Source organism: Paroedura picta, chromosome 1 (assembly GCF_049243985.1).
Source record: "Paroedura picta isolate Pp20150507F chromosome 1, Ppicta_v3.0, whole genome shotgun sequence".
Classification (NCBI taxonomy): Eukaryota; Metazoa; Chordata; class Lepidosauria; order Squamata; family Gekkonidae; genus Paroedura; species Paroedura picta.
This window is the reverse complement of record NC_135369.1, coordinates 32,897,391-32,906,367: the sequence shown is the minus strand read 5'-3', so window position 1 is coordinate 32,906,367 and position 8,977 is coordinate 32,897,391. Positions and strand designations below refer to the sequence as shown.

At 47.4% G+C, this 8,977-nt stretch overlaps 1 long non-coding RNA gene across 1 annotated transcript; it reads left to right on the top strand.

Annotated features, from left to right (window-relative positions):
* The first annotated feature begins 1,366 nt into the window (after positions 1–1,366).
* On the top strand, positions 1,367–6,299 carry LOC143835300 (uncharacterized). Its single transcript, XR_013230088.1, has 3 exons — positions 1,367–1,480; positions 1,794–1,917; positions 5,610–6,299. It is a non-coding gene; the product is annotated as an uncharacterized LOC143835300 (long non-coding RNA).
* The last annotated feature ends 2,678 nt before the right edge of the window (positions 6,300–8,977 follow it).

The following is an 8,977-nucleotide window of genomic DNA, read 5'->3' as shown; positions in this document are numbered from 1 at the left end:
CCAATTGTGAAAAATGTTGCAAGACAAAGGATTTTCCTAGGAGCCCTTAGGCAAACAGGAGGAAGCCAGTCCACTCACTTAGAAATACAATGGGGGGGGGGGTCGAGAGTAGGGCATGGAGGCACCTGGATTTCCAAACCTGTAGCTGAGAACAAGCCTGGGCTTGTCCTGATTCCCAAGATGGAGTCTGCTCTGACATTGCCCTGCCAAAGTGACTTGGTCTGTCCTGTGTCTAGCTTGCTCCCAAGTCTAGACTGTCGCGCTGCGCTATTGGTTAAGGAGTACAGTGTGCCAAGGCATAAGGCAGGGATCCTGCCATGTGTAATACCCCACAACAGACACCGTGTGGGGTGGGTGAGGCTGAGAGAGCCCTGATATCACTGCTTGGTCAGAACAGTTTTAACGGTGCCATGGCAAGCCCAAGGTCACCCAGCTGGTTGCATGTGGGGGAGCGCAGAATCGAACCTGGCATGCCAGTTTAGAAGTCTGCACTCCTAACCACTACCTAACCACTACACCAAACTGGCAAAGGATGGGAGGGCTACTGCAGAACATGGTGGCTCAGCAAGGGAGCTGGCAGAGCATGACTGGCTGGACTCCTGTGTCCTGTGGAGGGCAGGAAGGCTTGGAACACGATGGTCCAGCACAGCAACTGAGGAGGAATGCAGCCAGCCTCCTCTCCCACCTCTCTGGCTCAGCTTCTGCTGGCTCTTCCTCCTTGTTCCAAGTTTCAGGAATGGCATCGAGGAGGAGGAGGAGGAGGAGGAGGAGGAGGAGGAGGAGGAGGAGGCAAGGAAAAACCATGATTGGCCCCCTGTGGGCAACTGCCTTCTCCCTCTTGGGTAAAATTAATAATCTTATTATATACATTTTATGATACTTATAATATAATCTTAAATCCTCTGGCTGATGTCACTTGAGTCCATGACAGCTTAAAGTGGTCCTCTTAGCGAGAGCATCATACATAGAGAAAGACAAAGCAAACTGCCTTTGCTCATTTCTTGCCTTGAGAATCCCATGAGATGAACCGTCATGAGGTCACCATGAGTCAGTTGAGACTTGATGGCACATTTTACCTTTATACATATGGAACCACTTCCCTCTAGATAAGGGGTAGTCAAACTGCGGCCCTCCAGATGTCCATGGACTACAATTCCCAGGAGCCCCCTGCCAGCAAACGCTAGTCCATGGACATCTGGAGGGCCGCAGTTTGACTACCCCTGCTCTAGATGGCTGTGTGAAGAGCAGATGTTGCAACCCAGCGAACACACAGGATTGCAAGCCTTGCCTGTAGTTTAGTGTTGTGCAACCTTCTAGCATGTCACAATTCCCAGAAGCCTTTAAATAGCTGAGCATTGCAGCCCATGTCAGTGGGAGTATTCCTTCTTTTCCACTAACAGTGGATACATTGGACCTTCAGCCATGAAGCTCTTCTACCTTCTGGTTGCAGTTCTCTCCTTGATGCTGCTGGTTGAACCAGGTAATAGGCTGTAAACTGTGCAGAATAGACCCCAACATTCTTTTAAAAGATTCTTTAAAATGGAATATGATAGGCCATTCTTGGGTGCAAAGGGAGTTGAAACCATGAGGTGAACTAGGGAGGGTATATTCAGGTGGGTAGCCCTGTTGCTCTGAAGCCGCAGAACAAAGTTTGAGTCCAGTGGCAATGTTAAGGCCAACAAAGTTTCATTCTGGGTATAAATGTTCATGTTCATACACAGGTGGGACAGAGAAATGTTAATGTCAAGAGTCAAGTCATTCCTGTCTCCAATTTACTTTTTGTATGTTTTCAGGATTTGGTAGACAAATAAGTAATAGGAAGAGATGCCGAGAAGCAAAGGGGAGATGCGTACGGAGATGTGGTAGGGATGACAGGCAGATTGGAAACTGTGGAAGGAGACGTGTTTGCTGCAAAAGGTAAGAACAATAATCCAGAAAAAAACTCCTCACAATAAATAAGCACTTGTTTCTTTGTGAAAAAAGACAGTAAGAAGCCAATCTAAAGGCTACAGTGTTTGTTATTGTGAACATCTGTCATGCCTTCAGAAGTTGGTGGGGCTGGCATGCCCTCTGATGCCTCCTTGTGGTGACTTTGACAGGCTTCCGTCTAAAGAGGACCACAGCACCTTAGGTCTTCCTTCTCTCCTTCTACTGCCCTCCTCAGTAGCCAGTTCTCTGGCAGGGCAGTTAGCATGTCCTCTCAAGCCTGAGGCCCTGGCCCGTATGAAGGATAGACCCAGCTTTTCTTCTTCTTGCCCTCTTGAGGTTGCCATGCCCCTCTTGGTTGATTGACAGGAGCTACGGACAATCACACCCCGGCTTAGACAACCTCTTGGCTGGGCCTTGTTTCCATGGGCTTGCCATCTCGTTCTAGCTGAGCTCCCTTCTGAATCTGAGACTAATCTATTGGGACTTTGATACTGAAGGAGTTTATTGTACAGTTGCTTGCTGTTCCTTGTTTTTCCGTTGTGCCATCTGGAAGATGGCAACCCTAATTTTGCAGTGCACTCACCAGAGGGAAACAATGATTTACAGCCTACTAGACACATGGCTCTCAGAAAGGGAGCATGTATGCATATGCCCCATAATTCTCTGAAATGAGGTATGGCTCTGGGGAAGACGTCAAAGTGCTCATGCAACAAAGTGTAACAGAGGATGATGATGATGGCATAATTGTTTAAAACAATTAGATCTTTGACGTCCTTAGGACCATCCCAAAGCTCTAAATTAGAATTAGCTGTGAGGCTTTTGCAAGCTATTTCGCAGAGAAAATCTTGCTGTTCCACAGGGACTTCTCCATCAGGCTTGATGTAGGCAGTGAACTAGAGGTCCCTTTGGACCACCTTAGTCTGGTCTCCTTGGCTGAGGTAGACAAGACCCTGGCAGGGGCCCAGCCAACCACTTGCCCTATTTACCCATGGCACAGTCATGGATGCTTATAGCTGGTGGTGAGGTGATCCGGTCACTCTTTGGGATATTGTCAACCTGCTCCTGGCTTCAGGGAATTTTCTGGAGAGACTGGAAGAGGTCTTTATGAAAAAGAAAAAACAAGATCTGGATCCCACTGACCCAGCCAGTTACCACCCAGTTGAATATTTGATGTTCCTGGTTAATGTGAGGATAGCTCCAGGATATTTTGGATGAAACTTCTGCACGGTGACCCAAAATTCATGTGCAAGTGATCCCCCCACCCAAAATCTCCAGAATCCAGCTTGACCTGGTGAGAATTCACCTACCATCCCACAGTGCTGACCAGCAATTCCCTGAAAGTTTGGTTTGAGATTCCTTAGGGTAGTGAAAAGCAAACTATAAAAACCTTCTAATTCTGTTGAAGAAAGTTATGAAACAGGCTTTGTTGTACCAGAATCCTATTCAGCATTCATTATAGAGTATTTTTCCTTTCAAGGGATTGCATAATAAACAGGACTTATCATATATATATGTATGTACATATGAACTCTCTCTCTCTCTCCCTCCCTCCCTCCCTCTTTTTTTTTTTTTTGCTCTTACCTACTTTGTGTGCTCCTGGTGTTTGAGGAGGAGGTGGTAAAATGCCTGACAGGTGACAGTTCCAACCTGAGCATCAATGGATAGGCGGGCATCAAGAGCCAGGAGTTGCACTACTCCCCCCCCCCCCCGGCACATCAGCCCAGCCAAAGGATTTAACTTCAACCACCTCTGCTTGAGCCACCCACCATGGCCTCCAAGCACCTGTCCAAAGAATCTGGGGATGTTGATGGATGTGCTGAATATGTAGGAAAGTGACCCTGAAGGGAGGCAGTTTGAGGAGCAGTGGCTAGGTCAGCCTCAGAAATTCCCCAGTGGTCCTTGTTCTTGCCATATATGGTTTGGGACATGGAGTTATTGATAGCCAATCTGTACAGAGTATAACCTGAGCCCTTACATGGACTGGAAGCATTTTACAGACAATGTGAGACAATGTGAGTTACGTGCAGAGGAATATAGAGTATTGTTAGGTCACAATCGGCATGCTCCTATGAACACTATCCTTTGAATAGACCTGATTACGATTCTGAATAGACCTGGGTGTAAACTGCATGGAGCTTTTATTCCAATCCCAGGTCGATTCAGTCCCTGCCCTCTACATAGAATGCGATTTCCATTTGGATTTTGGGCGATTTAAATTTTCCTTCTGCAGCAAGAAGGATTGATCCGGAGTTACCCTACCTTTATTGTGCGATATCTTAGAGTGCTTTTAATGCTCAATATTTTTCAAATCCGGATTGGGAAACCAAGCTCCGTGGTAGAGAACCTCTGATAGGCCACACCTGGTCATGTGACAAGCTTACCTTAAAGGAGAAGCCCCTAATTTCTCTCAATTTCTGTCAGTCCTGTATTTTTCCTCCCTCCTCTGCCTTTTTCAATCTTCTCCCCCACCCCTCCAAGAAAAGAAAGAGGCTCCCTGCCTGGCTCCTCTCCCCCCCCCCCTTCAAGAAAAGTAATAAAGAGGCTTGGCTTCCCCCCCTCTTCTGAACTACCCTAACCACATGCAGAAGACTTTCCTGTTTCAATGGGGAGGGGGAGGGAGAGGAAGACCCGAGTTCAAAGCGATCTGAATTCAACAGGATTGACAATGGAATAAAGAAAGTAAGTGCAGACACTGCCCTGGGCTGAATCTGCACTTACTTTATTTATTCCATTGTCAATCCTGTTGAATTCAGATTGCTTTGAACTCGGGTCTCCCCCCCCCATTGAAACACAAATGTGTTCTACACATGATTAGGGAAGTTCAGAAGGGGAGGGGGGAGCCAAGCACAGCCGGAGCCTCTTTCTTTATTTTCTTGAAGGGGGGGGGAGATTGGAGACAGCAGAGGAGCTAAGCACAGCCAGAGCCTCTTTCTTTGTTTTCTTGGTGGGGGGGGGAAAAGGATTGGAGACAGCAGAGGAGCCAAGCACAGCAGGAGCCTCTTTCTTTCTTTTCTTGGTGAGGGGTGGGTGGGGAGAGAATTGGAGACAGCAAAGGAGGGAGAAAAAAAATCCAAGACGCAAATCTCTACCAACAGAAGGTAGGGCTTCTGTTGAGAGAAATTAGGGGCTTCCCCCTTAAGGCAAGCTTGTCACCTGGGCAGTCTTGGCCAATCAGGGCTTCTCTACCACGAAGCTCCAGCAAATTCAAAGCAGGCAGAGATCTGCTTGCTTTCTCATGCTTTGTCAATCTGAATCATGCTTCTTGCAGAGGGAATAGTTAAATCAGACAAAATCAAAATGGAAATCACATTCAGGAGATGGCAGGGACTGAATCAACCTGGTATTGGAATAAAAGCTCCGTGCGGACTCCACCCTACTTAGGATTGCTTTCACTGCCTTACCATAACCAGATGCAGATGCCAGTGTGCAAGCAGCTAAGCTTGTCTGCACGTTGCTGAAGCGTAGAAATCAGAGATGCCCTTGATGGAATGAAACAGAATATGGAGCTGTATATTTTCACCTCCTTGAAGACCACGTGGAGAGATTTCCAAACCTAACTGTGCTCAGGCAGGCTTAACAATATGGATGCATTCAGGGTGACTGAGACTTTTAGAGATTCTTCATATGGTTGTGTTCTACTTCTGTAAGCCAAGACAAATAACTATATCTTATTTCTACAGAAACCTAGATGGAGAATGATGGCATCACTGTACCAGGCAGCAGATTTAGCATGCTTTGCTTTCTGCTTCTTTGCTGTTCCTGTGGAAAATGAAGTTTGCTCGTGGAAAAAGGCCTAGCAATCCCTTGCCTCAATACAATAAAACTGCTGTGCAATCCTATGTCAGAAATGTATCTGATCCTATAAAAAACAAAGCAAGACTCAAGATTATATTATTTTGCTTTTCACTATGCCCTCCATAAAAGCAGTGCACTGGGTATACAGCAGACCTAGAGGGTACAGCTGGGTCCATGATATAGTACTGATTCGCAACTTAGAGAGAGAAATGACTAACTGTTGGAAATTAGCAGAGCAAACGTAGCATAGCGGAAATAATGCAGCACAGACACGTGAGTGTTTAGCATCTCAAAAACGTTTACTACAAAATTAGGAAAAGGATTACATAGAAGGAAAACAACTTATCTTTAGGTATACTCCCTATGGTGGTGGTCTCTTTCTGTAAGCTAAGATTAATGTCTCACTGTATCCCTTATTTGCACAGATACCCAGGATAAATGGCACCATCTCTGTTTAGGAGCAGTTTTGACATGCTTTGCTTTCTGCTTCTTCTCTGTTGCTGTGGAAAATGAAGTTTGCTTGTGGAAAGAGATCTAGCAACTCTGTGCCTGAATAAAATTAAACTGCTCTGCAACTCTGTGCCTGAAATATATATATTTATTTATTTGATTTCTTTGTGAGCACTCCTATCATCATCATCATCATCATCATCATCATCATCATCATCATCATCATCATCATCATCATCATCACATTTATTTCCTGCCACTCCTGAGACGGGCTCGTGCTGGGTTACAGTTGTCCTAAGCTAAAACCCCAATAAAACCCCATTAAAATACAGGACATAAAACATGACAACAGCAGCACAGAAACATGGTGGTATTACACAGTCACCCCCCCCCCCAAATATCTAATAACGGTGGTGGGAAGAGGGGGGCATCAATATCATCTGGCCTAAGCACTGCCTGGCACTGGGGGGGGGGCAACCTGATCTTTCTAACCCCCTGGCCTCAACCGTAGACCTGGCAAGACAGCTCCATTTTTCAGGCCCTGGGAATGCCGGAAGCTCCCGCAGGGCCCACAGCTTGACTGAGAACTCATTCCTCCACATAGGGGCCAGGACTGAAAAGGCCCTGGCCCTGGCTGGGGACAGGTGTGTTTCTTTGGGGCTGGGAATGAACAATAAATTGGTACCCACAGAGAGTAAACCTCTGTGGGGGTCATAGGGTGACCAGGTGGTCCATTAGATCTGGGCAGCAACTGGCAACCACTGGAGCTGCCTCAGTAGAGGCTGGATGTGGGTCCTCCAATATATTACTGTGAGGACCCTAGCAGTTGCATTTTGTACCAGCTGCAATTTCTGGGTCAAGGACAAGGGCAGGCCTGCATAGAGCAAGTTATAGAAATCTATTCTGGAGGAGACTGTTACATGGATTACCATAGGCAGGTGTTTAGAGAACAGGTCGAGTGCTAGTAGCCGTGTCTGGCAAAGATGGAAAAATGCCTGGGCAGCTACCCTCTTGATCTGCGCCTCCATGGTTAGTGAGGCATTGATGGTCACTCCCAAATTTCTGGCCTGAGATGCAGTAGTAAGTTGCGCCCCTGCCAGAATGGGTAAATGCACTTCCTGACCTGCCCCCCTATTTCTTAACCACAGGACCTTCATCTTGGAGGGGTTGAGTTTCAGATGAAAAATGTGTGGAAGAGAACCGTGCCCTGAGGGACCCCACAAGGGAGTCGGTAGGAGCACGACAACTCTTCCCCCACAGCAACCCTCTGAGGTTGGGGGGAGGAGGGAGGGGAGTCCCCACCAGTGCTTCCACCACCCTGAACACCTCTGGCCACAGCTTTGCCAGGCTTTGGCAGAGCTGCCCGGGGTGATGTTGAGAGCAGCAGAGTCTCCCCCCCCCACTTCCCTCTACCCCAAAAAGGCCTGCTGAGGCCTCTGTGGGCCTCCGCAGGCCTTCTGGGTGTGTTAGGGAGGAGCGGACTGCTTCCAGTGCTTCCCCCCACCCTAAAACGTTCCTTCAAAGCCTGCGGAGGTGGCAGGGAGGGAGTGGACTGCCCCTCCACGCTTCCTCACCAGTCGTGAAAAGATCCAGCAGGGGGAACATCTTGCCTGGCCTGCTTGCGGAGGGGGAGCCTAGCACCCATTGTATTGTTACATAATAGGGGCTTTGTTCCTATTCTAGTTATATTATTTTGGTTTTCAATGATATTTATAAGCCCTGTATTAGGTTTTACCCGCAGAATTACAGGGTGCAGCTGGGCCCAAGACATTAGGGTTGCGAGGTCCATGGGACCAGCTGGAGAGCAATGGGGAGGGGAAACTTTCTGAGAGCAGAGAGGGAATACTAGGAAGTACACATTACATCCTTGTATCACCCAGAAGTTATGTAGCATGTTGTGGTTGTCAGGTCATGCTCTAGTTTGTGGTCCAGATATCAGCATTCCTGAAGGAAACTTCAGGCCTTGACCCATTTAAGTCAGGTTTCTGGCCTGGTCATGGGGTGGAAACGGCGCTAGTTGCCCTGACGAACGACTTCTACCACCAACTACACTGAGGTGGGTCAATGCTGCCTGTACTACTAGGTCTGTCAGCAGCCTTTGACACAGGCAGTCATGAGCTCCTAGCTCACCGCCTCACCAATTCAGGGATATGGGGAACAGCCCTCAAATTGCTGATTTCCTTGCTCTGGGCAAACAGACAGAGCGTAGCAATAGGAGAGTATCTAACTGTCATCATCTCACATATGGAGTCCCACAGGGAGCAGTCCTCTCTCCTATCTTATTTAACATCTTATTTAACATCTTAATGCGCCCTCTGGCTCGGCTGGTGCAGAGGCTTGGGCTGGGTTGCCACCAATATGCAGATGACACCCAGCTTTGTGGAGTGGTTATTATTATTATTATTGTTGTTGTTGTTGTTGTTAAATTTTTAGACCACCCTTCTCCAAATAGGTCTCAGGGCAGTTTACAACATAAACAGTTAAAACACAATAAAATCCCCATAAAAACTCCAATTAACATCAACAACAAGTCACATATAACATATAAGCGGCGGTGGTCACAGTTCTGATCGTAGTTACCTGACTTCCCCCCAAGTTCAGCCTGGTGGGGAGAATAATATTCAGAAGAGGGTGGCACCAATACAATAGATCTAACAACGATCTCGATGTTAGAGATCTCATTATTGGAGGGGATCCTCTGATGGATTAGTGGGAGAGCTGCCCTGGCCTTAACCATATGCCTGGTGGAAGAGCTCCGTCTTGCAGACCCTGGGGAAAGCTGGTAGATCCCGCAGGGCCCTTA